Source organism: Staurois parvus, unplaced genomic scaffold (assembly GCF_062004578.1).
Source record: "Staurois parvus isolate SC_StPar_1 unplaced genomic scaffold, SC_StPar_1.0 ptg000272l, whole genome shotgun sequence".
Lineage (NCBI taxonomy): Eukaryota > Metazoa > Chordata > Amphibia > Anura > Ranidae > Staurois > Staurois parvus.
Window position 1 is genome coordinate 2,087,811 of NW_028318068.1, and position 15,348 is coordinate 2,103,158.

The 15,348-nt window shown below is 42.5% G+C and overlaps 1 protein-coding gene across 2 annotated transcripts in view; it reads left to right on the forward strand.

Moving 5' to 3' along the window:
- Nucleotides 1-15,348, forward strand: part of MYO5B (myosin VB) — a 424,200-nt gene that overhangs the window by 40,469 nt on the left and 368,383 nt on the right. The gene's annotated exons all lie outside the window — the stretch shown is intronic.

Genomic DNA, 15,348 nt, shown 5'->3' on the forward strand with positions numbered 1-15,348 from the left:
ATTAGTGTCAGAGGAATAATGCTCCATTATTGGTGTCAGTGGAAGGAATAATCATCTATTCTTGGTATCATTGGAATTAATAATGCCCCATCATTAGTGTCAGTTTGGGGAGTTGTATGTTTAGTTGGTGTCAGTGGAAAGAGTAATGGTCAATTGTTGGTATCAGTGGGATGAACAATTCCTCCAGGGGCCAGGTAAAGCAAGCAAAGGGCTGCATTTGGCCTGCAGGCCACAGTTTGGAGACCACTGGGTTAAATAAACAAAATATGGGAAAATCTGCATATGCTGCAGAGATGTACTGAATATTTTGTTATATATATCTTTTTGTCCACACAAACACTTTAATTTTACAGGCATATTTAACCACTTTACCCCCTTCATGACCAGGCCATGCTATATGGCCGTGCATTACTTTAACTGACAATTGCGCAGTCATGCAACGCTGTACACAAATGAAATTTATTTTTTCTCCACAAATAGAGCTTTCTTTTGGTGGTATTTGATCACCACTGGCTTTTTATTTTTTTTTTAGCTATAAACAAAAAAGACAAACAATTTTGAAAAAAAAAAAACAATTTTTAGTTTCTGCTATAAAACCTATCCATTAAAAAAAAATTAAAAAATCAAATTTCTTCATAAGTTATGGCCAAAATGTATTCTGCTACATATTTTTGGTAAAAAAAATTCCAATAAGCGTATATTGATTGGTTTGTGCAAAAGTTATAACGTCTGCAAACTATGGTATATATTGGACTTTTAATTTATTTTTATACTAGTAATGGCGGCGATCAACGATTTATAGCAGGACTGCGAAATTGCGGAGGACAATCTGACACTAACTGACACTTTGTGAGAACCAGTGACACTAATACAGTGATCAGTGCTAAAAATATACATTGTCACAGTACTAATGACACTTGCTGGGAAGGGGTTATACATGTAGGATGATCAAAGGGTTAAGTCCTTGCCTAGCCAGTGTTAATATGCGTACTTCTTTTTTTCAGGGAAACAAAATCCAGCATATCCTCCAGGACACAGCGCTGCCTTGTTTACATATGGGAGCCAGTGGTCATTTGCCGGAGGTCATCCATTGGCCGGCACCCACTGATTGGCTTCTGCTGAGACTAATCACAGCAGAGCAGTGTGCCGGGGGCACGCGCATGCACCCTACCAGGAAGTGCAGAATCCTGTGTGTGTGTGTGTGTATATGTATGTGTGTACATATATATATATATATATTTATTTGTGTGTATGTGTATATATATATATATATATATATATATATATGTGTGTGTGTGTGTGTGTATATATATATATATATATATATATATATATATATATGATTCTGCACACAGCGGCCGCCCTGGAGCAGTAGAGCTGCTATAGGGTGGTCGCCAACTGGTTAAAAGTCATCAGTGCAGTGAATCCCTTTATGAGGTTACTGTATCCTGCTGATTAGATCCTCGGTGAAAGTTGGTTGCTAATTGCAATTTCGGTAGCTGATAATTAATATTACAGAATAGTTTTTATAATTATTGCCTTATGTTAGCTGATCAGTCTGGTTAAATTTCCAGGCTTGTCTAATATTCTTCACTATATATTCATAAACCGTGTGCTAACCTTAAGGTTTACTGTGTTTGAAATAAAATTGTAAAAAATGAATTTTCTAGGTTCATGAAAAAAAATTTTTTTTTAAAGCTAAATATGAGAAAAAAAATATATGTGGATATTTGTTATGTAGAAAACAGTGATGTCTAGTGATGGATGTCATATGTGTGGATGGGGCTGTGTTAGGTACAACTATTAATTTTACGAACGTTGCACAGTTACCGTTTTTTTTTACCGAGTACCGATACTTTCGATGAGAAGAATTGCATGCGATTTGAACAGGAATGCTGTGTGATTCCTGTCTGATTCACATGCGTTTTCCTACATAGCTCATGTGTGAACCCAGGCTTGTCATTGTGACTTTGAGCCTGGGTTCACACAGGAACAGTGCGGGAAACCTGCCTGCATGATGGGTTCCACCAGTGAAGCTCCGGCTCTCGATCTGACTGTAGACATCTGTGGCTTCGGTTTGGGCTTCTCCTGCCTCTCCCATGGCTTTGTTCCCTGCATCTCCAGCCACTGTCTCCCCCAAGCTTCCAGTGGCTCTCCCCCCCCCCCCAGCTTCCAGCTGCTGTCTCCCCCCTAGCTTCCTGCTGCTCTTCCCCCCAGCTTCCAGCGGCTCTCTCCCCCCCAGCTTCCAGCGGCTCTCTCCCCCCCAGCTTCCAGCGGCTCTCTCCCCCCCAGCTTCCAGCGGCTCTCTCCCCCCCAGCTTCCAGTGGCTCTCTCCCCCAGCTTCCAGTGGTTTGCGCCATCCATTTGTCCCCCGCCCCATCCTACCCTGGTCCCACTGTACCATATTGCCTCAATCCCCTGCTGTCAGACACTGAAAAGTAGCTGCACTGGTCCAGGATTTGAACCCCCGTGGCTTAATTTCCTGTCTGTATTGCTTAGCCAGTATAGACTACAGGGATTCTAATTGGTCAGAACCGTCACATTCAGAAGCCATCTAGCCCACACTGCAAGGAGAGGAGGGAAATCCCCCGGGATTTCAAAACCCTGGACCTAGTGAAGTGGCTTTTTGGTATCTGACAGCAGGGGATCGTGGCAGTCTGGTACAGTGGGACCCAAGGGGATGGGGAGGGGGTCTAGTGGATAGCTCAAACTGTTGGAGGGTGGAGAGAGAGTTGCTAGAGATGCAGGGAACAAAGCCGTGGGAGAGGCAGGAGGAGCCCAACCTGCAGCAGTTTATATCCTCGGGTGGATTGAGAGCCGGAACTTTGCTGGTGGAACCCATCATGCAGGGAGGATTCCCGCACTGCTCCTGTGTGAACTCAGACTCAAAGTCACTATGAAAAGCCTAGGATCACACAGGCACTGTGCGAGAAACCGCATGCGATTCGGACAGGAATTACAACACATTCCTGCTCAAATCTCATGGAATTCTTTGCAGCCCATTCATTTTGTATAGGCTCAAATCGCATTGCAATGTATCAGTTTCAGGTTATCTGTATCGGTGCAACCATACTTAGTTTCATTCATTCTGTACTCTACTGTAAGTACTGAAGTTCCAGCACTGAGACTTACCCCCCCAGTCACATCAACCCCTACTTTGAAATTGTGTGACTTGTAGTGAAGTTGCACGATTTCAAAGTCGGGTGAGTTGCAGATTTCAGGTGCGATTTGCAAGACATCTGATGCACTACTTTAGAAATCGGTGTGTCTCCAACCAAGTTGGAACCTCACCGATATGACCGCTCTAATTGCGGACAATAGGGTGCGACTTGGCTTACGATTTGCAAGTCGCATGGCATGCAAATCACATGCCAAGTTGCACCCGATGTGATCGGGGTGTTACAGTACTGGCTAATAGGATAGTGGGTTGCCCACTCTCAGCCTTCCTCTTTCCTTGTCCATTCAAAAAAACCATCTTTGCACATGTTACACAGAGTTCTGTGAATGGACAAGTGGTGACATTCATTTGCCAGCTTTATTGAATGGAGTTGGGCCGGCTGGGCCACCCACTGAGCACATTTTGACTCGATTACCCTCCTATAGAAAACTGTATTACTTAACTACCAAACGTATTACATTGTTATTGTAACGGTTATATCTATTCTGTTTCATTCATCTGCAGATCAAAGGGATGAACTTTTCAAGACGAGCTTTCAGGGTTTTCCCTTCTTCTTAGTCCAAGCAAAACTGAAGTACTGCTTGGATTGAGAAGGAAGCACCCCAAAAGCTTTTTCTGAAAATGTATATATTAGTGCAAATTTAAAAAAAAAAAAAAAAAATAGTAACATGGACAGTACTCCCCGCCGGTGATCTCACCACTCCACCTTGTCCAATCGGAGAACCCTTTCATTCATTCAGAAAATGCAAAGCCTTCTCTGAATGGCACCTTTTCTCAGCGGCTGATCTCCTGTGTCCACAATGCAGCAAGGTAGCCTCTCGGCACAGGTCCCAGAAGCTAGTGGAGATCCCTAGAGTAGAGGTGCCTACTACAGTGATTTCCAGCTTCCACAGGGATCCCACAGATGTGGTATATGCATTGATACATTGGTCCAACCAAATATCCATGCCTGGGATTCTCTAACCGCCTCCCGCCCGCCATATAAGGAAATGACGGGCGCAAGGCGGTTCTCTCGTTCTGGGAGGACGTCCTGCGACGTCCTCCCACTCTAACTGCGTGTGCGCGGCTCTGGGAGTGCGCAGCATGGCGATCGGTGGTGCGCTGTGTCCCTGGGACACAGCGGATCACCGATCAACAGAAAGAGCCGAAGATGTCGGCTTGGTCATGTGATCAGCTGTGTCCAACCACAGCTGATCGCATGTAAATAGGGAAATGCCGGTTATCGGCATTTCTCTCCTCCAAGAGCTGACAGGGGACATGTACTCTGATCATCAGGGCACTGATGATCAGTGTGCCCTGATGATCAGTGTAGCCCTATCAATGCCACCTGCCAGTGGTCATCAATGCCACATATCAGTGCCTACCAGTGCACATCAGTGGCACATATCAGTGCCCATCTGAGCTGCCTATCAGTGCTAGTCAGTGCCACCTATCAATGCCAGTCAGTGCCAGTCAGTTCTGCCTATCAGTGCCACCTAACAGTGCCAGTCAGTGCTGCCTATCCGTGCCTTTCAGTGCCATATATGAGTGCTGCCTTTCAATGCCCATCAGTGATGTTTATCAGTGCCACCTACTAGTGCCTCCTCATCAGTGCCCATCAGTGCCACCTTTCAGTGCCCATCACTGCAGCCTCATTAGCGCACATCAGTGAAGGAGAAAAATCACTTATTTACAAAATTTTATAAGAAAAACTAAGAAAAAACTTTTTTTTTCAATATTTTCAGTTGTTTTTGGTTTGTTTAACAAAAAAAAAAAAAAAAAGAGGTGATTAAATACCACCAAAAGAAAGCTCTATCTGTCTCAAAAAAATTATAAAAATGTTATATGGGTCAGTGTTGTATGAGCGCGCAATTGTCATTCAAAGTGCGACAGCGCTGAAAACTGGCCTGGACTGGAGGGGGGTATAAATGCCCGGTAGGCAAGTGGTTAAAAAAACACGTTTTGAATATTTTTTTTCTTTTGAGTTTCATGCAATCAGATTGCTGTAAGTACTCGATGAATGAAGGACCTTCTTTGTAGATGATGCTTGATGTTCTTTGGAGGACGATCGATGAGACGGATGGGATAGCTGCAGTAGGTAATAGCTGGAAGGAAGAGTTGGGTCTCATTGTGTAGAGGATGGTTCTGCAGTCGATGGAATCTTTTGTGTCTTACATAAGCCGGTGCTTAGTGGTTTTGCAGCGCGGAGCTCTGCTCAGCAGGAGATTGCTGCAGCTCCTTTGTAATTAAGCAGCATGAACATTCCACACGTGGTGGAGTGGATGTTATTAAACCTGAGTCAGAAGACAGATCAAAGCTATTATTTAAATAACACTTCCCACGACTTGGAAAAAATTGTTTTTCTCTAAAAGTCTGGGCGATGTTAATGCCAGCGAGCGATCTATAGAGAAGGGGGCGTTCAGATACATTGGTACCAATATTGACCATGACATTTAGGGAATTTCATTTTGGACCTTAAAGTGACACTAAACTCAAACAATATATTCAAGTATGTATTCTTCATTCAGGAAAGTCCCTTCTATCGCTGTCAGTCTCCTCCAAATCTCCACATTTTCTTTTTTGCTGCTGTTATCTGACTTTGTGTTAGAGGGTGGCTACATTCCTTCTCCGTGGTCCCCCTGTATGTAGGAATGTAGTCACCTTCTTTTGCTTGCTCCTGAGATGGACTGTGAGCTATGGGCTATGGGCAGTGAAGTGTGCCTGTACTTGACTACAGCTAACGTGCACTGCTCATTCCAAGCAAATGGAAGTGAAGAAGAAAAGGAAAGGTTCAGGAGCTCACAGAGGACATTACAAGAAGGCAGAAAAACAGAGTAAGAAACTTCCACAGGGATCCACGGATATCATATATGCATTGATACATTGGTCCAACCAACCAACTATTCATGCCTGGGATTCAGGGTTTGAGTATTTTTTTTCTTTTGAGTTTCATGCAATCAGACTGCTGTAAGTACTCGATGAATGAAGGACCTTCTTTGCACCTTCTTTTGCTTGCTTCTGAGATGGACTGTGAGCTATGGGCTATGGGCAGTGAAGTGTGCCTGTACTGGACTACAGCGTACGTGCATTGCTCATTCCAATGGAAGTGAAAGAGAAAAGGAAAGGTTCAGGAGCTCACAGAGGACATTACAAGGAGGCAGAGAAAGAGAGTAAGAAACTATCTCTTGAGATATATATATATATATATATATATATATATATATATATACACACTTACCAGCCACTTTACTAGGTCTACCTTGCTAGTACCGGGTTGGACCCCCTTTTGCCTTCATTCTTCGTGGCATAGATTCTACAAGGTGTTGGAAACATTCCTCAGATTTTGGTCCATATTGACATGATAACATCACGCAGTTGCTACAGATTTGTCAGCTGCACATCCATGATGGGAATCTCCCGTTCCACCACATCCCAAAGGTGCTCTATTGGATGGAGATCTGGTGACTGTGGAGGCCATTGGAGTCCAGTGATCTCATTGTCATGTTCCAGAAACCAGTTGGAGATGATTTGAGCTTTGTGACCTGGAGCATTATCCTGCTGGAAGGAGCCATCAGAAGATGGGAACACTGGAGTCAGAAAGGGATGGACATGGTCAGCAACCATACTCAGGTAGGCCGTGGCATTTAAATGATGCTCAACTGGTACTAAGGGGCCCAAAGTGTGCCAAGAAAATCTCCCCCATACCATTACACCACCACCACCAGCCTGAACCGTTGATACAAGGCAGGATGGATCCATGCTTTCATGTTGTTTACGACAAATTCTGACTCTACCATCTGAATGTCGCAGCTGAAATCGAGACTCATCAGACCAGGCAACGCTTTTCCAATCTTCAGTTTTCCAATTTTGGTGAGACTGTGGGAATTGTAGCTTTTGTTTCCTGTCCTTAGCTGACAGGAGTGGCACCCAGTGTGGTCTTCTGCTGCTGTAGCCCATCTACTTCAAGGTTCAAAATGTTGTGCATTCAGAGATGGTATTCTGCATACCTTGTTAGTAATGAGTGGTTATTTGAGTTACTGTTGCCTTTCTATCATTTCCAACCAGTCTGCCCATTCTCCTCTGACCTCTAACATCAACAAGGAATGTCACTTAAATCCCCTTTCTTCCCCATTCTGATGCTCTGTTTGAACTTCAGCAAGTCATCTTCACCACGTCTAGATGCCTAAATGGATTGAATTGCTGCCATGTGATTGGCTGATTAGCAATTTGTGTTACCAAGCAATTGAACAGGTGTACCTAATAAAGTGGTTGGTGAGTGTGTGTGTATATATATATATATATATATATATATATATATATATATATATATATATATATATATATATATATATATATTTTTCATGCTGGCTAGTGTTGAAGCTTAAAGTGTTTCTAAACCCCAGACCCTGCATTCACTATATCTGGTCTCCTCAGACCCTGCATTCACTATATCTGCTCTCCCTGGACCCTGCATTCACTATATCCGGTCTCCCCGGACCCTGCATTCACTATATCCGCTCTCCCCAGACCTTGCATTCACTATATCCGCTCTCCCCAGACCCTGCATTCACTATATCCACTCTCCCCGGACCCTGCATTCACTATATCTGGTCTCCCAGGACCCTGCATTCACTATATCTGGTCTCACAGGACCCTGCATTCACTATATCCAGTCTCCCCGGACCCTGCATTCACTATATCTGGTCTCCAAGGACCCTGCATTCACTATATCCACTCTCCCCGGACCCTGCATTCACTATATCTGGTCTCCCTGGACCCTGCATTCACTATATCTGGTCTCCCTGGACCCTGCATTCACTATATCTGGTCTCCCCGGACCCTGCATTCACTATATCCGGTCTCCCCAGACCCTGCATTCACTATATCCGGTCTCCCCGGACTCTGCATTCACTATATCCGGTCTCCCCGGACTCTGCATTCACTATATCCGGTCTCCCCGGACCCTGCATTCACTATATCCGGTCTCCCCGGACCCTGCATTCACTATATCCGGTCTCCCCGGACCCTGCATTCACTATATCTGGTCTCCCCAGACCCTGAATTCACTATATCTGGTCTCCAAGGGCCCTGCATTCACTATATCTGGTCTCCCACAGTACACAGAACATGAAAATGCAATTATTTTAGTAAATATAAACTGCTAAATACCTTTTCTCATCAGCAGTTAGAGCAGGCTTGTGACTTCTAATGGTGTTCAGCAGACCACTGGTTAAAGCTTGTAAGAAAGATTTTCATTTTGCTCTAGGAGGATGCAGAACTCCTGACCTCTGTCTGTAGTGTTTTAGCAGCTTTCAGTAGTCTCAGGCTTTTTTTCTGCCCTGGCAGTGAGGGTCTTTTTTTTTTCCTGCCTTTAAACTCTCCTGCCACTAGATGCTTCTAAAAGTCTGTGTGTGCATGGACACATAGGTAACACGAAGGGGCGTTTGGAAGCAGTTGAAAAAAAAAAAAAAGCCCTGACGCCAACAAAAATGCCCTGTCCCACATTTAAGAAAAATATATTTGAAATATACTTTAAAAATATTCTTCCAAAATATACCGTATTGACATATATTTGAAATACTACAATTTTGGCCGTATTCAGTATATTTCAAAATATATTTCAATACATATATATGTACACACTGCATGTTGAAATGCATTTTTTATATATTACAAAATATATGAAAAATATTTTTTAAATATATTCAGATTTTTTTTTTAACATAAAATTGTCATTTTAACATGTATTTGTAACTGAATTCCAAAAATGTAGATTAAATGTATTTTTAAAGACTTACAGTACATTTGAAAATGTACTTTTAAAAATATGTTTCATATATTTTCTAATAAAAATGCATTTCAACATACAGTGTGTGTATATGTATGTATATGTATGTGTGTGTATATGTATGTATATATATGTGTGTGTGTATGTATGTATATATATATGTATGTGTGTGTATATGTATGTATATATATGTGTGTGTGTGTGTGTGTGTGTGTGTGTGTGTGTGTATGTATGTGTGTGTGTGTATATGTATGTACGTGTGTGTGTGTGTGTATATGTATGTACGTGTGTGTGTGTATATGTATGTATGTATGTGTGTGTATATGTATGTGTATATATATATATATATATATATATATTTATTGAAGTATATTTCAAAATATATTGAGTACGGCCAAAATTGTAGTATTTCCAATATATGTCAATATATTTGGGAAGGATAATTTTAAAATATACATGTTTTTTTTTTTTTCTTCCATGTGGGGTGTGCATGAGGCCTAACTGTCACATTTGCTTGTGTCCTCAACCAAACTGTCAAACGGCTGGTGTCATAATTGATCACATGCGCAGCACTGTGACAGTTTCAGAGCATACAGAGGCTAAGATGGCAGCTTCCCTGGCTGTAAAGGAGAGGAGGGTTTAGTTCCGCACAGGGGCAGATTGACAACTCATGGGGCCCCCGGGCAATAGGGGATCATGGGGCCCCCGTGTCCTTGCCCAAACTCAAAAATGCCTATGAAAAAGGTACCAGGGGCATCTCATGGGGCCCCCTACTGGCCCCGGGCCCTCGGGCAGTGCCCGAGTTTCCAAATGGTCAGTCCACCCCTGTTTCCACTTCAAGTGAAGGTCCACTTTAGTAAAGTCAACTATACCAGCTAAGGCCCCCTCCTGCCATTGCTGGTTCCTATTCAGGGGGCTGCTAAATCAATAGCATCCAGGACCGCCAGTCCCCCTCCACACTGACATTAGTCCTTTTTCTGGATCCCAAGACATCCAAAAGGAAGTGCCTGTGTCATGCAGGCATTGCTGTGGACACCATAACAAGGACCCAAGCAGGAAGTAAACAGAAGAGGAGAAGGCTCGGGGTCAGATTGGCTTTAGATAAGTAAAAATGGCTTTTTTTCCCTTTACTCTAGTGAGAGGGGGGGAGGCGGAAGGGGAATTATCCCAAAGTAGGCCAAAGCTTATCTTACTGATTGATCGATTTGCTGTGCGTCCCTCTGGGGAGATTTACCTTTACTTCCTGTCTTGGAGACACACAGGAAGTAACAAGCAAACATGTCCAAAGTGAAGGGAAACTCCTTCTGAGTTGTCAAGGAAGCCGGAGTCCCCACTGAACGATTTTTCCTCTTCTCCTGTTCTGGAGCAACTGGATTGTTTTGGATTTCGAGTCTCTTTCTGTGACAGCGGCCACAAAAATAAATAGAGAGGATGAATCTCTGCAGGGGGACACCCAGGAAACCTGACCAGGGTTCTAACCCTTCATCACTATGAAAACCACCACATCCAGAACCGAAATGGCTTGTGAAATCTCTCCTTGGTTTGGATCACAGTCCCCCCCTTCTATTATTCTGGTATAATTGCTGCCTTGAAGGATCTGTGAGGGGCATGTTATGGAATACGCTCAGGTATCGTTTATTCAGCTGTGTATGTAAAAGCCGGCATCCTATCTCATTTGTATGCTGATTCCCGTGAGCGCGGACACAAGTGCGTTCCATGTGAACGCACAAAATAACGATTCTGCGTGAAGATAATGACCTGCAACAACTTCCAGACTTGTTCATCGCACTGAAAGCAGAACCAAACCCATCTAGGTTTCTGAAAACCGTTTCAAGGCATGCCCTGAATGATCACTGTCACGGTTAGGGATGCGCCGATATATATCGGCGGCCAAAATGCATCGGCCGAAAATGGTGTTGTTGGCATTTGCAAATAGGAAAAAAAATGCCCATAATGGCTGCCAAAAAATGTGCGATTTTTGCTACAATCTTAACCGCGTGTGGGCTGCGACTTTACCGCAATTTTGCCTTTGATTTTACATGTAAATTGGCTGCACTTTTACCGTGGTTTTGCCTTGATTTACCACGTTTAGGGTGCATTTTTCATAGGTCATGTAGCTAAAAAAAAAGTATAAAAAACGCAACACTTGTGCATTTTTGATGCGGTTTTGCTGTGTTTTTAAAGCATTTCAGGCCTGGTTCGCGCTCCTCGAAGCTGGAGCTCAATGATCACCTCACTGGTATAAAAGGGGGAGCGGTGTCCTCAAATGTCTCCAGTCATGTGGGCGTAATGTAAGATAGGACGCCGCTCTAACCGCTCATGGAGTCCTGTGTGAAGATGGCCTTAGCTGTCGCTCTGGCCACGCCCTCTTACGCGTCAGAGGGTGTGGCTGGAGCGATGGCTGAGGCCATCTTCACATAGGACTCCACGAGCGGTTACAGCGGCGTCCTATCTTACATTACGCCCACATGACTTTTAGCAGTGCTTTTTGTGTTTTTGCACGTTTTTTGATGCATTTTACATTTTTTATTTCTGGCCAACTTGTTGCTGGGCAGATTAAAGTGCAAAACGCATCAAAAAATGCAATACATTTTTTATGTGTTTTCAATGCATTGCAGGCCTGGTTTACACCAATACAGTTTGTGTTTTGTCCATATTGCAGTGCTTTATGCGTTTTTTGATGCATTTTGCATATTTTACTTTTTTTTTGGCCAACTTGTTGCTGGGCGTATTAAAAACACAAAATGCATCAAAAACGCAACACGTGTGCATTTTTGATGTGTTTTCAATGCAGTTCAGGCCTGGTTCACACCAATGCAGTTTGTGTTTTGTCCATATTGCAGTGCTTTTTGCGTTTTTGGATGCATTTTGCATATTTTACATTTTTTTGTCCAATTTGTTGGTGGGCAGATTAAAAACGCAAAACATATCAAAAATGTGACACGTGTGCATTTTTTATGCGTTTTCAATACATTTCAGGCCTGGTTCACACCAGTGCAGTTTGCGTTTTGTCAGTTTTGCAGTGCTTTTTGTAGTGCGTTTGTGTTTTTTTTGCATGCACATTTTTGACTTTTTTTTTATACTTTTTGTGTTTTGAATGTTTTTTTTCTGGCCAACTTGTTGCTGGGCAGATTAAACATGCAAAACAGATAAAAAATGCAACACATGCTGTTTTGATGTGTCTTTGATGCATTTTCAATGCATTTCAGGCCTGGTTCACACCAGTGCTGTTTGCCTGTTCTGCAGTGCGTTGTGTTTTTGCATGTGCGTTTTTGACACTATTGATGTGTTTTGCTGATTTTTTTTTTGTCCAACTTGTTGCTGGGCAGATTAAAGACATTAAATGCATCAAAAACACGATACATGTGCATTTTTGATGCATTTTCACTGCATTTCAGGCCTGGTTCACACCAATGCAGTTTGTGTTTTGCCCGCTTTGCAGTGCTTTTTATAGTGCATTTTTTGTTTTTTGCATGCACATTTTTACGCTTTTTTATGCTTTTTGTGTTCTGAATGTTTTTTTTCTGGCCAACTTGTTGCTGGTTCACACCACTGCAGTTTGTAATTTGTCTGTTTTGCAGAGCTTTTTGCTGTGCGTTGTGTTTTTGCATGTGTTTTTTTGACACTATTGATGCGTTTTGCTGCATTTTTTTTTTCCAACTTGTTGCTGGGCAGATTAAAATTGCAAACCACATAAAGAGTCAAATGTGTGAAAAATGTGTCAAAAAATGCACTACATGTGTTTTCTGCAGCATCTCCATTGAATTAAAAAACTCAACGTTTTGCATTTAAAAAAGTCCCTGACCCTTTCCAAAAAAGCAGCAGCTCAAAAAGCACAGATGTGAACGTGTCCCATAGGAAACCATGTTTAATGGACTGCAGTGAGATTCTGCAAAAAGCACTAAAAACCGCAACAGGCCTCAATGGGGAGGTGCGTTGTTTTTTTCAACTCAAATATGCACCAAAAATGCAGCAAGCAGGATTTTTAACACCGCAAGGGAAGCGCAGTGGACCAGTACAAATACATACATTGGATTTAAAGGGATGCATTTTTCTTGAGCCTTTTTTTTTTTGAGGCAAAGTGCTGCCAAAACTGCTCAGTGTGAAAGCAGACTGTTGGCCAAAAAATTAATTTTATATTCATTTAATTTCATGATATTAATTAAAAAGTTGAATACAATACAATTATATATAAATGCAAAAAAAAACAAAAACAGTTAATTTCGGTTTTTGGCTGAATACATCCTGAATTTTCGGTTTCAATCCAGAATTATCATTTTGGTGCACCGCTAGTCACAGTTGCTTGTGCTCTCAACCGATCTGTCAAGCCATCAAATGGCTGGTGTCAGAACTGATGCACCAGCATGGCAATTGCAGATCAAACAGGCTAAGATGGCAGCTTCTTTAGCTGTAAACCTGGGCTTGACAAATTTGCTTTGAATCTAGGAGCCAGTTAAAAAAAAGTTAGGAGCCCGCTTTTTTTTTTTTTTTTTTTTTTTTTATTTAACAAAGCTTTATTTTCTGTTCAGAGTATAAAATGGTAGAATAAAATAAAAGCTATAAATGACTTGTACTTACCCTGCTGGTCCCATGAGGCGGGCACTTATAAATATTTTATGGTTTTTATTTAAAAATCAGCCGTCTCATTCAATTACAGTGCTACAGAACGAGACAACTTTCTCACTAGGTAGTTTCAAGGGATGTCACGCAATATTACCGCAGAGGAAAAGCAAAATTTCAGTAAAAAAATAAATTTTAGGGCACAAAAAATGACAAAAAATTACCCATTTTTTTGGTAAATTATAAATGACCAGGTTGCACCAAGTAAATGGGCAGCACAGTGGTTAAATGGTTAGCACTTCCACCTGGCAGTACTAGGGTCGTTGGTTCAAATCCCAACCACGGCTCCACCTGCCTGGAGTTTGCGTGTTCTCCCTGTGCCTGCGTGGGTTTCCTCCGGGTACTCCAGTTTCCTCCCACACTCCAAAGACATGCTGGTAGGTGAATTGGCTCCTGTCTAAATTGTCCCTAGTATGTGTATGTATGAATGTGAGTTAGGGACCTTAGATTGTACACCCCTTGAGGGTTAGGGACTGATGTGAATGTACAATATATATATGTAAAGTGCTGTGTACATTGACGGCGCTATATAAGTACCTGAAATAATAATAATAAGTAAATAGATACCCAACATGTCAAATCTTTGCGTGCGCCTGTGGAACGACAAACTTCAGTACCCTATATTTTTTATAGTTTCTATAGGTGACGCTTTAAAAGCCCTCTATAGGTCATCAGACTAGCGTTAGATAGGAGGTCTGGTGGTAGAATGAATGCTTTCACTTCGGTGTACGCAGCAATATGTAACATCGCAATCAATGTTTTCATTCATAGACGTCCCACTGTGCAAGTTTGCATTTGTACGTGCGTATATTTGGGGGTGGGGCTCAAAAATATTTTATGGAGGGGGGAATTTTTTGTGCTTGTGTGTGACTTTTATATTTTACAATGAAAACATTTTTTTTACTTAACCTTTTTTTTCATCACGTAGGGGTGATGATGATTTGTTGGCAACAGGTACTCTTTATTGTGGCATGCAGGGTCTAAAAGACCCTGGATGTCTCCTTTGGGATCCACTGAATGCAATGCCACACGATATTACCACAGAGGTCTAGGAAACGCAAAATTTCAGTAAACAAATTAATTTTAGGGCACAAAAACGCCAAAAAATTACCCAATTTTTTGGTAAAGTATAAATGACGAGGTTGCACCAAGTAAATAGATACCTATCATAGGCGCCCCGATGTGCATGTTTGCGTTTGTACGTGCGTATATTTGGGGGTGGGGCTCAAAAATATTTTATGGAGGGGGAATTTTTTGTGCTTGTGTGTGACTTTTATATTTTACATTTAATAAAATTTTTTTACTTAACCTTTTTTCCCAAGTCATCTTCTAGGACAGATCCATGTGAGAGATAGGCTCCTCCCCGGAAACACCCGCTCCACCTTTTCCTCCTATAAGTAGCCTATCTCCCTGGGGGACCCTCAGTATTAGTGTTTCCTCCTGCCAGGACAAGCTACGCCCGTTTGTTTGTTTTTTTCCCTGGCTGTCTGGCGAGGTACAGAGGCCCCCTGGCTGAGGCTCCCCTTCTTCCTCTTCTTAACAAGGCAGGGGCTTTGTCGGGTGGCTTCAGCCAGGTTTTTCACTCGGAAGCACCTTTGGGCTGGGGGAGACAGACCCCCAGATGGTCCAAGCTGGGCTCTCCAGGGGGTAGACAGAGGGCAACAGGTATTCTTTAATGAGACATGCAGGGTCTAAAAGACCCTGGATGCCTCCTCTGGGCTCCACTGAATGTAATGCAGTGCGGATTGCACTGCATTACATTCTTTTCCGGCCATGTTGGCCG